We start from the raw sequence: 17,500 nt of genomic DNA, 5'->3' as shown, positions 1-17,500 counted from the left end.
GATCAATATATTTTGTAAAATACTGTTTGATGCCACTCTTTCGGGGCTAAACCAGGAGCTCAGAATAAACGTTTTCACGAGCGATGACCTCCAGGAGTATAGTTGAATGTTGATTGTTTTATACATATGAGTGTTCGACAGGTCTCTGCAAGCACGGCCTACGACCATATCACCCTGAATGCGCCCGATCTCGTCTGATCTCGGAAGCTAAGCATGGTCGAGCCTGGTTAGTACTTGGATGGGAGACTGCCTGGGAATACCAGGTGTTGTAGGATTTTGCATTGTTGTATCTGGATGGGTCGCTTTTTACACTTCGACTCATCCAGTGAGTGCACCTGCCAATTTCAGGTCGATATGGTGTACTGCATTGGGATCAATATTTTTGTAATATAATGTTTGATGCCACTCTTTCGGGGCTCAACCAGGAGCTCAGAAACAGGTCCCTGCAGAGTGGGCTGGTAGGACAAGTCTCTGCGCTGTCTATTACTGATTTTATACACCCAACAGCACGAGATTTCACTTCATTAAAGTATTGAAAGGGGACGGACGGACGGACACATTCATCTATTGCAGGCTGGCACAATCAGTTTACAACTTCGTTTCTACCAGTATAAAGGTTTTTTGAGCGATGACCTCCAGAAGTATAGTTGAATGTTGATTGTTTAATACATCTGAATGTGCGACAGGTCTTTCCAAGCATGGCCTACGACCATCTCACCATGAATGCGCCCGATCTCGTCTGATCTCGGAAGCTAAGCATGGTCGAGCCTGGTTAGTACTTGGATGGGAGACTGCCTGGGAATACCAGGTGTTGTAGGCTTTTGCATTGTTGTATCTGGATGGGTCGCTTTTTACACTTCGACTCATCCAGTTAGTGCACCTGCCAATTTCACGTCGATATGGTGTACTGCATTGGGATCAATATTTTTTGCAAAATACTGTTTGATGCCACTCTTTCGGGGCTAAACCAGGAGCTCAGAATAAACGTTTTCACGAGCGATGACCTCCAGGAGTATAGTTGAATGTTGATTGTTTTATACATATGAGTGTTCGACAGGTCTCTGCAAGCACGGCCTACGACCATATCACCCTGAATGCGCCCGATCACGTCTGATCTCGGAAGCTAAGCATGGTCGAGCCTGGTTAGTACTTGGATGGGAGACTGCCTGGGAATACCAGGTGTTGTAGGATTTTGCATTGTTGTATCTGGATGGGTCGCTTTTTACACTTCGACTCATCCAGTGAGTGCACCTGCCAATTTCACGTCAATATGGTGTACTGCATTGGGATCAATATTTTTTGTAATATAATGTTTGATGCCACTCTTTCGGGGCTCAACCAGGAGCTCAGAAACAGGTCCCTGCAGAGTGGGCTGGTAGGACAAGTCTCTGCGCTGTCTATTACTGATTTTATACACCCAACAGCACAAGATTTCACTTCGTTAAAGTATTGAAAGGGGACGGACGGACGGACACATTAATCTATTGCAGGCTGGTACACTCAGTTTACAACTTCGTTTCTACCAGTATAAAGGTTTTTTGAGCGATGACCTCCAGAAGTATAGTTGAATGTTGATTGTTTAATACATCTGAATGTGCGACAGGTCTTTCCAAGCATGGCCTACGACCATCTCACCATGAATGCGCCCGATCTCGTCTGATCTCGGAAGCTAAGCATGGTCGAGCCTGGTTAGTACTTGGATGGGAGACTGCCTGGGAATACCAGGTGTTGTAGGCTTTTGCATTGTTGTATCTGGATGGGTCGCTTTTTACACTTCGACTCATCCAGTTAGTGCACCTGCCAATTTCACGTCGATATGGTGTACTGCATTGGGATCAATATTTTTTGCAAAATACTGTTTGATGCCACTCTTTCGGGGCTAAACCAGGAGCTCAGAATAAACGTTTTCACGAGCGATGACCTCCAGGAGTATAGTTGAATGTTGATTGTTTTATACATATGAGTGTTCGACAGGTCTCTGCAAGCACGGCCTACGACCATATCACCCTGAATGCGCCCGATCACGTCTGATCTCGGAAGCTAAGCATGGTCGAGCCTGGTTAGTACTTGGATGGGAGACTGCCTGGGAATACCAGGTGTTGTAGGATTTTGCATTGTTGTATCTGGATGGGTCGCTTTTTACACTTCGACTCATCCAGTGAGTGCACCTGCCAATTTCACGTCGATATGGTGTACTGCATTGGGATCAATATTTTTTGTAATATAATGTTTGATGCCACTCTTTCGGGGCTCAACCAGGAGCTCAGAAACAGGTCCCTGCAGAGTGGGCTGGTAGGACAAGTCTCTGCGCTGTCTATTACTGATTTTATACACCCAACAGCACAAGATTTCACTTCGTTAAAGTATTGAAAGGGGACGGACGGACGGACACATTAATCTATTGCAGGCTGGTACACTCAGTTTACAACTTCGTTTCTACCAGTATAAAGGTTTTTTGAGCGATGACCTCCACAAGTATAGTTGAATGTTGATTGTTTAATACATCTGAATGTGCGACAGGTCTTTCCAAGCATGGCCTACGACCATCTCACCATGAATGCGCCCGATCTCGTCTGATCTCGGAAGCTAAGCATGGTCGAGCCTGGTTAGTACTTGGATGGGAGACTGCCTGGGAATACCAGGTGTTGTAGGCTTTTGCATTGTTGTATCTGGATGGGTCGCTTTTTACACTTCGACTCATCCAGTTAGTGCACCTGCCAATTTCACGTCGATATGGTGTACTGCATTGGGATCAATATTTTTTGCAAAATACTGTTTGATGCCACTCTTTCGGGGCTAAACCAGGAGCTCAGAATAAACGTTTTCACGAGCGATGACCTCCAGGAGTATAGTTGAATGTTGATTGTTTTATACATATGAGTGTTCGACAGGTCTCTGCAAGCACGGCCTACGACCATATCACCCTGAATGCGCCCGATCACGTCTGATCTCGGAAGCTAAGCATGGTCGAGCCTGGTTAGTACTTGGATGGGAGACTGCCTGGGAATACCAGGTGTTGTAGGATTTTGCATTGTTGTATCTGGATGGGTCGCTTTTTACACTTCGACTCATCCAGTGAGTGCACCTGCCAATTTCACGTCGATATGGTGTACTGCATTGGGATCAATATTTTTTGTAATATAATGTTTGATGCCACTCTTTCGGGGCTCAACCAGGAGCTCAGAAACAGGTCCCTGCAGAGTGGGCTGGTAGGACAAGTCTCTGCGCTGTCTATTACTGATTTTATACACCCAACAGCACAAGATTTCACTTCGTTAAAGTATTGAAAGGGGACGGACGGACGGACACATTAATCTATTGCAGGCTGGTACACTCAGTTTACAACTTCGTTTCTACCAGTATAAAGGTTTTTTGAGCGATGACCTCCACAAGTATAGTTGAATGTTGATTTTTTTATACATCTGAATGTGCGACAGGTCTTTCCAAGCATGGCCTACGACCATCTCACCCTGAATGCGCCCGATCTCGTCTGATCTCGGAACCTAAGCATGGTTGAGCCTGGTTAGTACTTGGATGGGAGACTGCCTGGGAATACCAGGTGTTTTAGGTTTTTGCATTGTTGTATCTGGATGGGTCGCTTTTTACACTTCGACTCATCCAGTTAGTGCACCTGCCAATTTCACGTCGATATGGTGTACTGCATTGGGATCAATATTTTTTGTAAAATACTGTTTGATGCCACTCTTTCGGGGCTAAACCAGGAGCTCAGAATAAACGTTTTCACGAGCGATGACCTCCAGGAGTATAGTTGAATGTTGATTGTTTTATACATATGAGTGTTCGACAGGTCTCTGCAAGCACGGCCTACGACCATATCACCCTGAATGCGCCCGATCTCGTCTGATCTCGGAAGCTAAGCATGGTCGAGCCTGGTTAGTACTTGGATGGGAGACTGCCTGGGAATACCAGGTGTTGTAGGATTTTGCATTGTTGTATCTGGATGGGTCGCTTTTTACACTTCGACTCATCCAGTTAGTGCACCTGCCAATTTCACGTCGATATGGTGTACTGCATTGGGATCAATATTTTTTGCAAAATACTGTTTGATGCCACTCTTTCGGGGCTAAACCAGGAGCTCAGAATAAACGTTTTCACGAGCGATGACCTCCAGGAGTATAGTTGAATGTTGATTGTTTTATACATATGAGTGTTCGACAGGTCTCTGCAAGCACGGCCTACGACCATATCACCCTGAATGCGCCCGATCACGTCTGATCTCGGAAGCTAAGCATGGTCGAGCCTGGTTAGTACTTGGATGGGAGACTGCCTGGGAATACCAGGTGTTGTAGGATTTTGCATTGTTGTATCTGGATGGGTCGCTTTTTACACTTCGACTCATCCAGTGAGTGCACCTGCCAATTTCACGTCGATATGGTGTACTGCATTGGGATCAATATTTTTTGTAATATAATGTTTGATGCCACTCTTTCGGGGCTCAACCAGGAGCTCAGAAACAGGTCCCTGCAGAGTGGGCTGGTAGGACAAGTCTCTGCGCTGTCTATTACTGATTTTATACACCCAACAGCACAAGATTTCACTTCGTTAAAGTATTGAAAGGGGACGGACGGACGGACACATTAATCTATTGCAGGCTGGTACACTCAGTTTACAACTTCGTTTCTACCAGTATAAAGGTTTTTTGAGCGATGACCTCCACAAGTATAGTTGAATGTTGATTTTTTTATACATCTGAATGTGCGACAGGTCTTTCCAAGCATGGCCTACGACCATCTCACCCTGAATTCGCCCGATCTCGTCTGATCTCGGAAGCTAAGCATGGTTGAGCCTGGTTAGTACTTGGATGGGAGACTGCCTGGGAATACCAGGTGTTTTAGGTTTTTGCATTTTTGTATCTGGATGGGTCGCTTTTTACACTTCGACTCATCCAGTTAGTGCACCTGCCAATTTCACGTCGATATGGTGTACTGCATTGGGATCAATATTTTTTGTAAAATACTGTTTGATGCCACTCTTTCGGGGCTAAACCAGGAGCTCAGAATAAACGTTTTCACGAGCGATGACCTCCAGGAGTATAGTTGAATGTTGATTGTTTTATACATATGAGTGTTCGACAGGTCTCTGCAAGCACGGCCTACGACCATATCACCCTGAATGCGCCCGATCTCGTCTGATCTCGGAAGCTAAGCATGGTCGAGCCTGGTTAGTACTTGGATGGGAGACTGCCTGGGAATACCAGGTGTTGTAGGATTTTGCATTGTTGTATCTGGATGGGTCGCTTTTTACACTTCGACTCATCCAGTTAGTGCACCTGCCAATTTCACGTCGATATGGTGTACTGCATTGGGATCAATATTTTTTGTAAAATACTGTTTGATGCCACTCTTTCGGGGCTAAACCAGGAGCTCAGAATAAACGTTTTCACGAGCGATGACCTCCAGGAGTATAGTTGAATGTTGATTGTTTTATACATATGAGTGTTCGACAGGTCTCTGCAAGCACGGCCTACGACCATATCACCCTGAATGCGCCCGATCTCGTCTGATCTCGGAAGCTAAGCATGGTCGAGCCTGGTTAGTACTTGGATGGGAGACTGCCTGGGAATACCAGGTGTTGTAGGATTTTGCATTGTTGTATCTGGATGGGTCGCTTTTTACACTTCGACTCATCCAGTGAGTGCACCTGCCAATTTCACATCGATATGGTGTACTGCATTGGGATCAATATTTTTTGTAATATAATGTTTGATGCCACTCTTTCGGGGCTCAACCAGGAGCTCAGAAACAGGTCCCTGCAGAGTGGGCTGGTAGGACAAGTCTCTGCGCTGTCTATTACTGATTTTATACACCCAACAGCACAAGATTTCACTTCGTTAAAGTATTGAAAGGGGACGGACGGACGGACACATTAATCTATTGCAGGCTGGTACACTCAGTTTACAACTTCGTTTCTACCAGTATAAAGGTTTTTTGAGCGATGACCTCCAGAAGTATAGTTGAATGTTGATTTTTTAATACATCTGAATGTGCGACAGGTCTTTCCAAGCATGGCCTACGAGCATCTCACCCTGAATGCGCCCGATCTCGTCTGATCTCGGAAGCTAAGCATGGTTGAGCCTGGTTAGTACTTGGATGGGAGACTGCCTGGGAATACCAGGTGTTTTAGGTTTTTGCATTGTTGTATTTGGATGGGTCGCTTTTTACACTTCGACTCATCCAGTTAGTGCACCTGCCAATTTCACGTCGATATGGTGTACTGCATTGGGATCAATATTTTTTGTAAAATACTGTTTGATGCCACTCTTTCGGGGCTAAACCAGGAGCTCAGAATAAACGTTTTCACGAGCGATGACCTCCAGGATTATAGTTGAATGTTGATTGTTTTATACATATGAGTGTTCGACAGGTCTCTGCAAGCACGGCCTACGACCATATCACCCTGAATGCGCCCGATCTCGTCTGATCTCGGAAGCTAAGCATGGTCGAGCCTGGTTAGTACTTGGATGGGAGACTGCCTGGGAATACCAGGTGTTCTAGGATTTTGCATTGTTGTATCTGGATGGGTCGCTTTTTACACTTCGACTCATCCACTTAGTGCACCTGCCAATTTCACGTCGATATGGTGTACTGCATTGGGATCAATATTTTTTGTAAAATACTGTTTGATGCCACTCTTTCGGGGCTAAACCAGGAGCTCAGAATAAACGTTTTCACGAGCGATGACCTCCAGGAGTATAGTTGAATGTTGATTGTTTTATACATATGAGTGTTCGACAGGTCTCTGCAAGCACGGCCTACGACCATATCACCCTGAATGCGCCCGATCTCGTCTGATCTCGGAAGCTAAGCATGGTCGAGCCTGGTTAGTACTTGGATGGGAGACTGCCTGGGAATACCAGGTGTTGTAGGATTTTGCATTGTTGTATCTGGATGGGTAACTTTTTACACTTCGACTCATCCAGTGAGTGCACCTGCCAATTTCACGTCGATATGGTGTACTGCATTGGGATCAATATTTTTTGTAAAATACTGTTTGATGCCACTCTTTCGGGGCTAAACCAGGAGCTCAGAATAAACGTTTTCACGAGCGATGACCTCCAGGAGTATAGTTGAATGTTGATTGTTTTATACATATGAGTGTTCGACAGGTCTCTGCAAACACGGCCTACGACCATATCACCCTGAATGCGCCCGATCTCGTCTGATCTCGGAAGCTAAGCATGGTCGAGCCTGGTTAGTACTTGGATGGGAGACTGCCTGGGAATACCAGGTGTTGTAGGATTTTGCATTGTTGTATCTGGATGGGTCGCTTTTTACACTTCGACTCATCCAGTTAGTGCACCTGCCAATTTCACGTCGATATGGTGTACTGCATTGGGATCAATATTTTTTGTAAAATACTGTTTGATGCCACTCTTTCGGGGCTAAACCAGGAGCTCAGAATAAACGTTTTCACGAGCGATGACCTCCAGGAGTATAGTTGAATGTTGATTGTTTTATACATATGAGTGTTCGACAGGTCTCTGCAAGCACGGCCTACGACCATATCACCCTGAATGCGCCCGATCTCGTCTGATCTCGGAAGCTAAGCATGGTCGAGCCTGGTTAGTACTTGGATGGGAGACTGCCTGGGAATACCAGGTGTTGTAGGCTTTTGCATTGTTGTATCTGGATGGGTCGCTTTTTACACTTCGACTCATCCAGTGAGAGCACCTGCCAATTTCACGTCGATATGGTGTACTGCATTGGGATCAATATTTTTTGTAATATAATGTTTGATGCCACTCTTTCGGGGCTCAACCAGGAGCTCAGAAACAGGTCCCTGCAGAGTGGGCTGGTAGGACAAGTCTCTGCGCTGTCTATTACTGATTTTATACACCCAACAGCACGAGATTTCACTTCGTTAAAGTATTGAAAGGGGACGGACGGACGGACACATTAATCTATTGCAGGCTGGTACACTCAGTTTACAACTTCGTTTCTACCAGTATAAAGGTTTTTTGAGCGATGACCTCCAGAAGTATAGTTGAATGTTGATTGTTTAATACATCTGAATGTGCGACAGGTCTTTCCAAGCATGGCCTACAACCATCTCACCATGAATGCGCCCGATCTCGTCTGATCTCGGAAGCTAAGCATGGTCGAGCCTGGTTAGTACTTGGATGGGAGACTGCCTGGGAATACCAGGTGTTGTAGGCTTTTGCATTGTTGTATCTGGATGGGTCGCTTTTTACACTTCGACTCATCCAGTTAGTGCACCTGCCAATTTCACGTCGATATGGTGTACTGCATTGGGATCAATATTTTTTGCAAAATACTGTTTGATGCCACTCTTTCGGGGCTAAACCAGGAGCTCAGAATAAACGTTTTCACGAGCGATGACCTCCAGGAGTATAGTTGAATGTTGATTGTTTTATACATATGGGTGTTCGACAGGTCTCTGCAAGCACGGCATACGACCATATCACCCTGAATGCGCCCGATCACGTCTGATCTCGGAAGCTAAGCATGGTCGAGCCTGGTTAGTACTTGGATGGGAGACTGCCTGGGAATACCAGGTGTTGTAGGATTTTGCATTGTTGTATCTGGATGGGTCGCTTTTTACACTTCGACTCATCCAGTGAGTGCACCTGCCAATTTCACGTCGATATGGTGTACTGCATTGGCATCAATATTTTTTGTAATATAATGTTTGATGCCACTCTTTCGGGGCTCAACCAGGAGCTCAGAAACAGGTCCCTGCAGAGTGGGCTGGTAGGACAAGTCTCTGAGCTGTCTATTACTGATTTTATACACCCAACAGCACGAGACTTGACTTCATTAAAGTATTGAAAGGGGACGGACGGACGGACACATTAATCTATTGCAGGCTGGTACACTCAGTTTACAACTTCGTTTCTACCAGTATAAAGGTTTTTTGAGCGATGACCTCCAGAAGTATAGTTGAATGTTGATTGTTTAATACATCTGAATGTGCGACAGGTCTTTCCAAGCATGGCCTACGACCATCTCACCATGAATGCGCCCGATCTCGTCTGATCTCGGAAGCTAAGCATGGTCGAGCCTGGTTAGTACTTGTATGGGAGACTGCCTGGGAATACCAGGTGTTGTAGGCTTTTGCATTGTTGTATCTGGATGGGTCGCTTTTTACACTTCGACTCATCCAGTTAGTGCACCTGCCAATTTCACGTCGATATGGTGTACTGCATTGGGATCAATATTTTTTGCAAAATACTGTTTGATGCCACTCTTTCGGGGCTAATCCAGGAGCTCAGAATAAACGTTTTCACGAGCGATGACCTCCAGGAGTATAGTTGAATGTTGATTGTTTTATACATATGAGTGTTCGACAGGTCTCTGCAAGCACGGCCTACGACCATATCACCCTGAATGCGCCCGATCACGTCTAATCTCGGAAGCTAAGCATGGTCGAGCCTGGTTAGTACTTGGATGGGAGACTGCCTGGGAATACCAGGTGTTGTAGGATTTTGCATTGTTGTATCTGTATGGGTCGCTGTTTACACTTCGACTCATCCAGTGAGTGCACCTGCCAATTTCACGTCGATATGGTGTACTGCATTGGGATCACTATTTTTTGTAATATAATGTTTGATGCCACGCTTTCGGGGCTCAACCAGGAGCTCAGAAACAGGTCCCTGCAGAGTGGGCTGCTAGGACAAGTCTCTGCGCTGTCTATTACTGATTTTATACACCCAACAGCACGAGATTTCACTTCGTTAAAGTATTGAAAGGGGACGGACGGACGGACACATTAATCTATTGCAGGCTGGTACACTCAGTTTACAACTTCGTTTCTACCAGTATAAAGGTTTTTTGAGCGATGACCTCCAGAAGTATAGTTGAATGTTGATTGTTTAATACATCTGAATGTGCGACAGGTCTTTCCAAGCATGGCCTACGACCATATCACCCTGAATGCGCCCGATGTCATCTGATCTCGGAAGCTAAGCACGGTCGAGTCTGGTTAGTACTTGCAAGGGAGACTGCCTGGGAATACCAGGTGTTGTAGGCTTTTGTATATTTGGATCTGGATGGCACGCTTTTTACACTTCGACTCATGCAGTGAGTGCACCTGTCAATTTCACGTCGATATGGTGTACTGCATTGGGATCAATATTTTTTGTAAAATACTGTTTGAGGCCACTCTTTCGGGGCTAAACCAGGAGCTCAGAATAAACGTTTTCACGAGCGATGACCTCCAGGAGTATAGTTGAATGTTGATTGTTTTATACATATGAGTGTTCGACAGGTCTCTGCAAGCACGGCCTACGACCATATCACCCTGAATGCGCCCGATCTCGTCTGATTCTCGGAAGCTAAGCATGGTCGAGCCTGGTTAGTACTTGGATGGGAGACTGCCTGGGAATACCAGGTGTTGTAGGATTTTGCATTGTTGTATCTGGATGGGTCGCTTTTTACACTTCGACTCATCCAGTGAGTGCACCTGCCAATTTCACGTCGATATGGTGTACTGCATTGGCATCAATATTTTTTGTAATATAATGTTTGATGCCACTCTTTCGGGGCTCAACCAGGAGCTCAGAAACAGGTCCCTGCAGAGTGGGCTGGTAGGACAAGTCTCTGCGCTGTCTATTACTGATTTTATACACCCAACAGCACGAGATTTCACTTCGTTAAAGTATTGAAAGGGGACGGACGGACGGACACATTAATCTATTTCAGGCTGGTACACTCAGTTTACAACTTCGTTTCTACCAGTATAAAGGTTTTTTTGAGCGATGACCTTCAGAAGTATAGTTGAATGTTGATTGTTTAATACATCTGAATGTGCGACAGGTCTTTCCAAGCATGGCCTACGACCATATCACCCTGAATGCGCCCGATCTCGTCTGATCTCGGAAGCTAAGCATGGTCGAGCCTGGTTAGGACTTGGATGGGAGACTGCCTGGGAATACCAGGTGTTGTAGGCTTTTGCATTGTTGTATCTGGATGGGTCGCTTTTTACACTTCGACTCATCCAGTGAGTGCACGTGCCAATTTCACGTCGATATGGTGTACTGCATTGGGATCAATATTTTCTCGAAAAATAATGTTTGATGCCACTCTTTCGGGGCTCAACCAGGAGCTCAGAATAAAGGTTTTATGAGCGACGACCTCCAGAAGTATAGTTGAATGTTGATTGTTTAATACATCTGAATGTACGACAGGTCTTTCCAAGCATGGCCTACGACTATATCACCCTGAATGCGCCCGATCTCATCTGATCTCGGAAGCTAAGCACGGTCGAGTCAGGTTAGTACTTGCATGGGAGACTGCCTGGGAATACCAGGTGTTGTAGGCTTTTGTATATTTGGATCTGGATGGCACGCTTTTTACACTTCGACTCATGCAGTGAGTGCACCGGTCAATTTCACGTCGATATGGTGTACTGCATTGGGATGAATATTTTCTTGTAAAATAATGTTTGATGCCACTCTTTCGGGGCGCAAATAGGAGCTCAGATTAAAGGTTTTATGAGCGATGACCTCGAGAAGTATAGTTGAATGTTGATTGTTTTATACATCTGAATGTGCGACAGGTCTTTCCAAGCATGGCCTACGACCATATCACCCAGAATGCGCCCGATCTCGTCTGATCTCGGAATTGATCTCGGAAGCTAAGCATGGTCGAGCCTGATTAGAACTTGGATGGGAGACTGCCTGGGAATACCAGGTATTGTAGGCTTTTGCATTGTTGTATCTGGATGGGTCGGTTTTTACACTTCGACTCATCCAGTGAGTGCACGTGCCAATTTCACGTCGATATGGTGTACTGCATTGGGATCAATATTTTCTCGAAAAATAATGTTTGATGCCACTCTTTCGGGGCTCAACCAGGAGCTCAGAATAAAGGTTTTATGAGCGATGACCTCCAGAAGTATAGTTGAATGTTGATTGTTTTATACATCTGAATGTGCGACAGGTCTTTCCAAGCGTGGCTTACGACCATCTCAGCCTGAATGCGCCCGATCTCGTCTGATCTCGGAAGCTAAGCAGAGTCGAGCCTGGTTAGTACTTGGATGGGAGACTGCCTGGGAATACCAGGTGTTGTAGGCTTTTGCATTGTTGTACCTGGATGGGTCGCTTTTTACACTTCGACTCATCCAGTTAGTGCACCTGCCAATTTCACGTCGATATGGTGTACTGCTTTGGGATCAATATTTTTTGTAAAATACTGTGTGATGCCACTCTTTCGGGGCTAAACCAGGAGCTCAGAATAAACGTTTTCACGAGCGATGACCTCCAGGAGTATAGTTGAATGTTGATTGTTTTATACATATAAGTGTTCGACAGGTCTCTGCAAGCACGGCCTACGACCATATCACCCTGAATGCGCCCGATCTCGTCTGATCTCGGAAGCTAAGCATGGTCGAGCCTGATTAGTACTTGGATGGAAGACTGCCTGGGAATACCAGGTGTTGTAGGCTTTCGTATTTTTGGATCTGGATGGGTCGCTTTGTACACTTCCACTCATCCAGTAAGTGCACCTGCCAATTTCACGTCGATATGGTGTACTGCATTGGGATCAATGTTTTCTTGTAAAATACTGTTTGATGCCACTCTCTCGGGGCTAAACCAGCAGCTCAGAATAAACGTTTTCATGAGCGATGACCTCCAGAAATATAGATGAATGTTGATTGTTTTATACATATGAGTGTTCGACAGGTCTCTGCAAGCACGACCTACGACTATATCACCCTGAATGCGCCCGATCTCGTCTGATCTCGGAAGCTAAGTACGGTCGAGTCTGGTTAGTACTTGGATGGGAGACTGCCTGGGAATACCAGGTGTTGTAGGCTTTTGTATATTTGGATCTGGATGGCTCGCTTTTTACACTTCGACTCATGCAGTGAGTGCACCTGTCAATTTCACGTCGATATGGTGTACTGCATTGGGATGAATATTTTCTTGTAAAATAATGGTTGATGCCACTCTTTCGGGGCTCAACCAGGAGCTCAGAATAAAGGTTTTATGAGCGATGACCTCGAGAAGTATAGTTGAATGTTGATTGTTTTATACATCCGAATGTGCTACAGGTCTTCCCAAGCTTTGCCTACGACCATATCACCCAGAATGCGCCCGATCTCGTCTGATCTCGGAAGCTAAGCATGGTCGAGCCTGGTTAGTACTTTGATGGGAGACTGCCTGGGAATACCAGGTGTTGTAGGCTTTTGCATTGTTGTATCTGGATGGGTCGCTTTTTACACTTCGACTCATCCAGTGAGAGCACCTGCCAATTTCACGTCGATATGGTGTACTGCATTGGGATCAATATTTTTTGTAATATAATGTTTGATGCCACTCTTTCGGGGCTCAACCAGGAGCTCAGAAACAGGTCCCTGCAGAGTGGGCTGGTAGGACAAGTCTCTGCGCTGTCTATTACTGATTGCATACACCCAACAGCACGAGATTTCACTTCGTTAAAGTATTGAAAGGGGACGGACGGACGGACACATTAATCTATTGCAGGCTGGTACACTCAGTTTACAACTTCGTTTCTACCAGTATAAAGGTTTTTTGAGCGATGACCTCCAGAAGTATAGTTGAATGTTGATTGTTTAATACATCTGAATTTGCGACACGTCTTTCCAAGCATGGCCTACGACCATCTCACCCTGAATGCGCCTGATCTCGTCTGATCTCGGAAGCTAAGCAGAGTCGAGCCTGGTTAGTACTTGGATGGGAGACTGCCTGGGAATACCAGGTGTTGTAGGCTTTTGCATTGTTGTATCTGGATGGGTCGTTTTTTACACTTCGACTCATCCAGTTAGTGCACCTGCCAATTTCACGTCGATATGGTGTACTGCATTGGGATCAATATTTTTTGTAAAATACTGATTGATGCCACTCTTTCGGGGCTAAACCAGGAGCTCAGAATAAACGTTTTCACGAGCGATGACCTCCAGGAGTATAGTTGAATGTTGATTGTTTTATACATATGAGTGTTCGACAGGTCTTTGCAAGCACGGCCTACGACCATATCACCCTGAATGCGCCCGATCTCGTCTGATCTCGGAAGCTAAGCATGGTCGAGCCTGGTTAGTACTTGGATGGGAGACTGCCTGGGAATACCAGGTGTTGTAGGCTTTTGCATTGTTGTATCTGGATGGGTCGCTTTTTACACTTCGACTCATCCAGTGAGAGCACCTGCCAATTTCACGTCGATATGGTGTACTGAATTGGGATCAATATTTTTTGTAATATAATGTTTGATGCCACTCTTTCGGGGCTCAACCAGGAGCTCAGAAACAGGTCCCTGCAGAGTGGGCTGGTAGGACAAGTCTCTGTGCTGTCTATTACTGATTTTATACACCCAACAGCACGAGATTTCACTTCGTTAAAGTATTGAAAGGGGACGAACGGACGGACACATTAATCTATTGCAGGCTGGTACACTCAGTTTACAACTTCGTTTCTACCAGTATAAAGGTTTTTTGAGCGATGACCTCCAGAAGTATAGTTGAATGTTGATTGTTTAATACATATGAATGTGCGACAGGTCTTTCCAAGCATGGCCTACGACCATCTCACCCTGAATGCGCCCGATCTCGTCTGATCTCGGAAGCTAAGCAGAGTCGAGCCTGGTTAGTACTTGGATGGGAGACTGCCTGGAAGTACCAGGTGTTGTAGGCTTTTGCATTGTTGTATCTGGATGGGTCGCTTTTTACACTTCGACTCATCCAGTTAGTGCACCTGCTAATTTCACGTCGATATGGTGTACTGCATTGGGATCAATATTTTTTGTAAAATACTGTTTGATGCCACTCTTTCGGGGCTAAACCAGGAGCTCACAATAAACGTTTTCACGAGCGATGACCTCCAGGAGTATAGTTGAATGTTGATTGTTTTATACATATGAGTGTTCGACAGGTCTCTGCAAGCACGGCCTACGACCATATCACCCTGAATGCGCCCGATCTCGTCTGATCTCGGAAGCTAAGCATGGTCGAGCCTGGTTAGTACTTGGATGGGAGACTGCCTGGGAATACCAGGTGTTGTAGGCTTTTGCATTGTTGTATCTGGATGGGTCGCTTTTTACACTTCGACTCATCCAGTGAGAGCACCTGCCAATTTCACGTCGATATGGTGTACTGCATTGGGATCAATATTTTTTGTAATATAATGTTTGATGCCACTCTTTCGGGGCTCAACCAGGAGCTCAGAAACAGGTCCCTGCAAGAGTGGGCTGGTAGGACAAGTCTCTGTGCTGTCTATTACTGATGTTATACACCCAACAGCACGAGATTTCACTTCGTTAAAGTATTGAAAGGGGACGAACGGACGGACACATTAATCTATTGCAGGCTGGTACACTCAGTTTACAACTTCGTTTCTACCAGTATAAAGGTTTTTTGAGCGATGACCTCCAGAAGTATAGTTGAATGTTGATTGTTTAATACATCTGAATGTGCGACAGGTCTTTCCAAGCATGGCCTACGACCAGCTCACCCTGAATGCGCCCGATCTCGTCTGATCTCGGAAGCTAAGCAGAGTCGAGCCTGGTTAGTACTTGGATGGGAGACTGCCTGGGAAAACCAGGTGTTGTAGGCTTTTGCATTGTTGTATCTGGATGGGTCGCTTTTTACACTTCGACTCATCCAGTTAGTGCACCTGCCAATTTCACGTCGATATGGTGTACTGCATTGGGATCAATATTTTTTGTAAAATACTGTTTGATGCCACTCTTTCGGGGCTAAACCAGGAGCTCAGAATAAACGTTTTCACGAGCGATGACCTCCAGGAGTATAGTTGAATGTTGATTGTTTTATACATATGAGTGTTCAACAGGTCTCTGCAAGCACGGCCTACGACCATATCACCCTGAATGCGCCCGATCTCGTCTGATCTCAGAAGCTAAGCATGGTCGAGCCTGGTTAGTACTTGGATGGGAGACTGCCTGGGAATACGAGGTGTTGTAGGCTTTTGCATTGTTGTACCTGGATGGGTCGCTTTTTACACTTCGACTCATCCAGTGAGTGCACCTGCCAATTTCACGTCGATATGGTGTACTGCATTGGGATCAATATTTTTTGTAATATAATGTTTGATGCCACTCTTTCGGGGCTCAACCAGGAGCTCAGAAACAGGTCCCTGCAGAGTGGGCTGGTAGGACAAGTCTCTGCGCTGTCTATTACTGATTTTAAACACCCAACAGCACGAAATTTCACTTCGTTAAAGTATTGAAAGGGGACGGACGGACGGACACATTAATCTATTGCAGGCTGGTACACTCAGTTTACAACTTCGTTTCTACCAGTATAAAGGTTTTTTGAGCGATGACCTCCAGAAGTATAGTTGAATGTTGATTGTTTAATACATATGAATGTGCGACAGGTCTTTCCAAGCATGGCCTACGACCATCTCACCCTGAATGCGCCCGATCTCGTCTGATCTCGGAAGCTAAGCAGAGTCGAGCCTGGTTAGTACTTGGATGGGAGACTGCCTGGGAGTACCAGGTGTTGTAGGCTTTTGCATTGTTGTATCTGGATGGGTCGCTTTTTACACTTCGACTCATCCAGTTAGTGCACCTGCTAATTTCACGTCGATATGGTGTACTGCATTGGGATCAATATTTTTTGTAAAATACTGTTTGATGCCACTCTTTCGGGGCTAAACCAGGAGCTCACAATAAACGTTTTCACGAGCGATGACCTCCAGGAGTATAGTTGAATGTTGATTGTTTTATACATATGAGTGTTCGACAGGTCTTTGCAAGCACGGCCTACGACCATATCACCCTGAATGCGCCCGATCTCGTCTGATCTCGGAAGCTAAGCATGGTCGAGCCTGGTTGGTACTTGGATGGGAGACTGCCTGGGAATACCAGGTGTTGTAGGCTTTTGCATTGTTGTATCTGGATGGGTCGCTTTTTACACTTCGACTCATCCAGTGAGAGCACCTGCCAATTTCACGTCGATATGGTGTACTGCATTGGGATCAATATTTTTTGTAATATAATGTTTGATGCCACTCTTTCGGGGCTCCACCAGGAGCTCAGAAACAGGTCCCTGCAGAGTGGGCTGGTAGGACAAGTCTCTGTGCTGTCTATTACTGATTTTATACACCCAACAGCACGAGATTTCACTTCGTTAAAGTATTGAAAGGGGACGAACGGACGGACACATTAATCTATTGCAGGCTGGTACACTCAGTTTACAACTTCGTTTCTACCAGTATAAAGGTTTTTTGAGCGATGACCTCCAGAAGTATAGTTGAATGTTGATTGTTTAATACATCTGAATGTGCGACAGGTCTTTCCAAGCATGGCCTACGACCAGCTCACCCTGAATGCGCCCGATCTCGTCTGATCTCGGAAGCTAAGCAGAGTCGAGCCTGGTTAGTACTTGGATGGGAGACTGCCTGGGAAAACCAGGTGTTGTAGGCTTTTGCATTGTTGTATCTGGATGGGTCGCTTTTTACACTTCGACTCATCCAGTTAGTGCACCTGCCAATTTCACGTCGATATGGTGTACTGCATTGGGATCAATATTTTTTGTAATA

General features: G+C 45.5%; 35 non-coding genes and 5 pseudogenes across 35 annotated transcripts; all 40 read left to right on the top strand.

The window, feature by feature from the left end:
* Window positions 1-156: 156 nt before the first annotated feature.
* Window positions 157-275, top strand: LOC142926287 (5S ribosomal RNA). The gene has a single exon (XR_012943212.1). It is a non-coding gene; the product is annotated as a 5S ribosomal RNA (ribosomal RNA).
* A 426-nt stretch (window positions 276-701) lies between these two features.
* Window positions 702-820, top strand: LOC142928734 (5S ribosomal RNA). The gene has a single exon (XR_012945044.1). It is a non-coding gene; the product is annotated as a 5S ribosomal RNA (ribosomal RNA).
* A 252-nt stretch (window positions 821-1,072) lies between these two features.
* LOC142926664 (5S ribosomal RNA) lies at window positions 1,073-1,191 on the top strand. Its single transcript, XR_012943588.1, has one exon. It is a non-coding gene; the product is annotated as a 5S ribosomal RNA (ribosomal RNA).
* Window positions 1,192-1,618: 427 nt separating this feature from the next.
* On the top strand, window positions 1,619-1,737 carry LOC142928723 (5S ribosomal RNA). Its single transcript, XR_012945033.1, has one exon. It is a non-coding gene; the product is annotated as a 5S ribosomal RNA (ribosomal RNA).
* Window positions 1,738-1,989: 252 nt separating this feature from the next.
* On the top strand, window positions 1,990-2,108 carry LOC142926663 (5S ribosomal RNA). Its single transcript, XR_012943587.1, has one exon. It is a non-coding gene; the product is annotated as a 5S ribosomal RNA (ribosomal RNA).
* A 427-nt stretch (window positions 2,109-2,535) lies between these two features.
* LOC142928711 (5S ribosomal RNA) lies at window positions 2,536-2,654 on the top strand. The gene has a single exon (XR_012945021.1). It is a non-coding gene; the product is annotated as a 5S ribosomal RNA (ribosomal RNA).
* A 252-nt stretch (window positions 2,655-2,906) lies between these two features.
* LOC142926662 (5S ribosomal RNA) lies at window positions 2,907-3,025 on the top strand. The gene has a single exon (XR_012943586.1). It is a non-coding gene; the product is annotated as a 5S ribosomal RNA (ribosomal RNA).
* A 427-nt stretch (window positions 3,026-3,452) lies between these two features.
* Window positions 3,453-3,571, top strand: LOC142928254 (5S ribosomal RNA; annotated as a pseudogene).
* A 252-nt stretch (window positions 3,572-3,823) lies between these two features.
* LOC142926286 (5S ribosomal RNA) lies at window positions 3,824-3,942 on the top strand. The gene has a single exon (XR_012943211.1). It is a non-coding gene; the product is annotated as a 5S ribosomal RNA (ribosomal RNA).
* Window positions 3,943-4,194: 252 nt separating this feature from the next.
* Window positions 4,195-4,313, top strand: LOC142926661 (5S ribosomal RNA). Its single transcript, XR_012943585.1, has one exon. It is a non-coding gene; the product is annotated as a 5S ribosomal RNA (ribosomal RNA).
* A 427-nt stretch (window positions 4,314-4,740) lies between these two features.
* On the top strand, window positions 4,741-4,859 carry LOC142928033 (5S ribosomal RNA; annotated as a pseudogene).
* A 252-nt stretch (window positions 4,860-5,111) lies between these two features.
* On the top strand, window positions 5,112-5,230 carry LOC142926285 (5S ribosomal RNA). The gene has a single exon (XR_012943210.1). It is a non-coding gene; the product is annotated as a 5S ribosomal RNA (ribosomal RNA).
* A 252-nt stretch (window positions 5,231-5,482) lies between these two features.
* On the top strand, window positions 5,483-5,601 carry LOC142926284 (5S ribosomal RNA). Its single transcript, XR_012943209.1, has one exon. It is a non-coding gene; the product is annotated as a 5S ribosomal RNA (ribosomal RNA).
* A 427-nt stretch (window positions 5,602-6,028) lies between these two features.
* On the top strand, window positions 6,029-6,147 carry LOC142928176 (5S ribosomal RNA; annotated as a pseudogene).
* Window positions 6,148-6,399: 252 nt separating this feature from the next.
* Window positions 6,400-6,518, top strand: LOC142927658 (5S ribosomal RNA). The gene has a single exon (XR_012944581.1). It is a non-coding gene; the product is annotated as a 5S ribosomal RNA (ribosomal RNA).
* Window positions 6,519-6,770: 252 nt separating this feature from the next.
* LOC142926283 (5S ribosomal RNA) lies at window positions 6,771-6,889 on the top strand. Its single transcript, XR_012943208.1, has one exon. It is a non-coding gene; the product is annotated as a 5S ribosomal RNA (ribosomal RNA).
* A 252-nt stretch (window positions 6,890-7,141) lies between these two features.
* Window positions 7,142-7,260, top strand: LOC142926282 (5S ribosomal RNA). The gene has a single exon (XR_012943207.1). It is a non-coding gene; the product is annotated as a 5S ribosomal RNA (ribosomal RNA).
* A 252-nt stretch (window positions 7,261-7,512) lies between these two features.
* Window positions 7,513-7,631, top strand: LOC142927517 (5S ribosomal RNA). Its single transcript, XR_012944441.1, has one exon. It is a non-coding gene; the product is annotated as a 5S ribosomal RNA (ribosomal RNA).
* Window positions 7,632-8,058: 427 nt separating this feature from the next.
* On the top strand, window positions 8,059-8,177 carry LOC142925901 (5S ribosomal RNA). Its single transcript, XR_012942824.1, has one exon. It is a non-coding gene; the product is annotated as a 5S ribosomal RNA (ribosomal RNA).
* Window positions 8,178-8,429: 252 nt separating this feature from the next.
* On the top strand, window positions 8,430-8,548 carry LOC142927370 (5S ribosomal RNA). The gene has a single exon (XR_012944295.1). It is a non-coding gene; the product is annotated as a 5S ribosomal RNA (ribosomal RNA).
* A 427-nt stretch (window positions 8,549-8,975) lies between these two features.
* LOC142925822 (5S ribosomal RNA) lies at window positions 8,976-9,094 on the top strand. Its single transcript, XR_012942745.1, has one exon. It is a non-coding gene; the product is annotated as a 5S ribosomal RNA (ribosomal RNA).
* Window positions 9,095-9,346: 252 nt separating this feature from the next.
* On the top strand, window positions 9,347-9,465 carry LOC142927680 (5S ribosomal RNA). Its single transcript, XR_012944604.1, has one exon. It is a non-coding gene; the product is annotated as a 5S ribosomal RNA (ribosomal RNA).
* Window positions 9,466-9,892: 427 nt separating this feature from the next.
* On the top strand, window positions 9,893-10,011 carry LOC142928248 (5S ribosomal RNA; annotated as a pseudogene).
* A 252-nt stretch (window positions 10,012-10,263) lies between these two features.
* Window positions 10,264-10,383, top strand: LOC142927687 (5S ribosomal RNA). The gene has a single exon (XR_012944611.1). It is a non-coding gene; the product is annotated as a 5S ribosomal RNA (ribosomal RNA).
* Window positions 10,384-10,811: 428 nt separating this feature from the next.
* LOC142927119 (5S ribosomal RNA) lies at window positions 10,812-10,930 on the top strand. Its single transcript, XR_012944044.1, has one exon. It is a non-coding gene; the product is annotated as a 5S ribosomal RNA (ribosomal RNA).
* A 252-nt stretch (window positions 10,931-11,182) lies between these two features.
* Window positions 11,183-11,301, top strand: LOC142926888 (5S ribosomal RNA). Its single transcript, XR_012943812.1, has one exon. It is a non-coding gene; the product is annotated as a 5S ribosomal RNA (ribosomal RNA).
* Window positions 11,302-11,553: 252 nt separating this feature from the next.
* Window positions 11,554-11,684, top strand: LOC142928594 (5S ribosomal RNA; annotated as a pseudogene).
* Window positions 11,685-11,936: 252 nt separating this feature from the next.
* LOC142927678 (5S ribosomal RNA) lies at window positions 11,937-12,055 on the top strand. The gene has a single exon (XR_012944602.1). It is a non-coding gene; the product is annotated as a 5S ribosomal RNA (ribosomal RNA).
* A 252-nt stretch (window positions 12,056-12,307) lies between these two features.
* LOC142926424 (5S ribosomal RNA) lies at window positions 12,308-12,426 on the top strand. The gene has a single exon (XR_012943349.1). It is a non-coding gene; the product is annotated as a 5S ribosomal RNA (ribosomal RNA).
* A 253-nt stretch (window positions 12,427-12,679) lies between these two features.
* Window positions 12,680-12,798, top strand: LOC142927754 (5S ribosomal RNA). Its single transcript, XR_012944678.1, has one exon. It is a non-coding gene; the product is annotated as a 5S ribosomal RNA (ribosomal RNA).
* A 252-nt stretch (window positions 12,799-13,050) lies between these two features.
* LOC142926536 (5S ribosomal RNA) lies at window positions 13,051-13,169 on the top strand. Its single transcript, XR_012943460.1, has one exon. It is a non-coding gene; the product is annotated as a 5S ribosomal RNA (ribosomal RNA).
* A 427-nt stretch (window positions 13,170-13,596) lies between these two features.
* On the top strand, window positions 13,597-13,715 carry LOC142926878 (5S ribosomal RNA). Its single transcript, XR_012943802.1, has one exon. It is a non-coding gene; the product is annotated as a 5S ribosomal RNA (ribosomal RNA).
* Window positions 13,716-13,967: 252 nt separating this feature from the next.
* LOC142927506 (5S ribosomal RNA) lies at window positions 13,968-14,086 on the top strand. The gene has a single exon (XR_012944430.1). It is a non-coding gene; the product is annotated as a 5S ribosomal RNA (ribosomal RNA).
* A 427-nt stretch (window positions 14,087-14,513) lies between these two features.
* On the top strand, window positions 14,514-14,632 carry LOC142927502 (5S ribosomal RNA). Its single transcript, XR_012944426.1, has one exon. It is a non-coding gene; the product is annotated as a 5S ribosomal RNA (ribosomal RNA).
* Window positions 14,633-14,884: 252 nt separating this feature from the next.
* Window positions 14,885-15,003, top strand: LOC142927495 (5S ribosomal RNA). Its single transcript, XR_012944419.1, has one exon. It is a non-coding gene; the product is annotated as a 5S ribosomal RNA (ribosomal RNA).
* A 428-nt stretch (window positions 15,004-15,431) lies between these two features.
* Window positions 15,432-15,550, top strand: LOC142927095 (5S ribosomal RNA). Its single transcript, XR_012944020.1, has one exon. It is a non-coding gene; the product is annotated as a 5S ribosomal RNA (ribosomal RNA).
* Window positions 15,551-15,802: 252 nt separating this feature from the next.
* Window positions 15,803-15,921, top strand: LOC142927604 (5S ribosomal RNA). Its single transcript, XR_012944528.1, has one exon. It is a non-coding gene; the product is annotated as a 5S ribosomal RNA (ribosomal RNA).
* Window positions 15,922-16,348: 427 nt separating this feature from the next.
* Window positions 16,349-16,467, top strand: LOC142926677 (5S ribosomal RNA). The gene has a single exon (XR_012943601.1). It is a non-coding gene; the product is annotated as a 5S ribosomal RNA (ribosomal RNA).
* Window positions 16,468-16,719: 252 nt separating this feature from the next.
* Window positions 16,720-16,838, top strand: LOC142926011 (5S ribosomal RNA). Its single transcript, XR_012942935.1, has one exon. It is a non-coding gene; the product is annotated as a 5S ribosomal RNA (ribosomal RNA).
* Window positions 16,839-17,265: 427 nt separating this feature from the next.
* On the top strand, window positions 17,266-17,384 carry LOC142927094 (5S ribosomal RNA). The gene has a single exon (XR_012944019.1). It is a non-coding gene; the product is annotated as a 5S ribosomal RNA (ribosomal RNA).
* The last annotated feature ends 116 nt before the right edge of the window (window positions 17,385-17,500 follow it).

The sequence above is a fragment of the Petromyzon marinus genome, chromosome 23 (assembly GCF_048934315.1).
Source record: "Petromyzon marinus isolate PM22_M1 ecotype Great Lakes invasive population chromosome 23, UKy_Petmar_22M1.pri1.0, whole genome shotgun sequence".
NCBI lineage: Eukaryota > Metazoa > Chordata > Hyperoartia > Petromyzontiformes > Petromyzontidae > Petromyzon > Petromyzon marinus.
The sequence above is the reverse complement of the archived record's forward strand: the minus strand, read 5'-3'. Positions and strand labels throughout refer to the sequence as shown.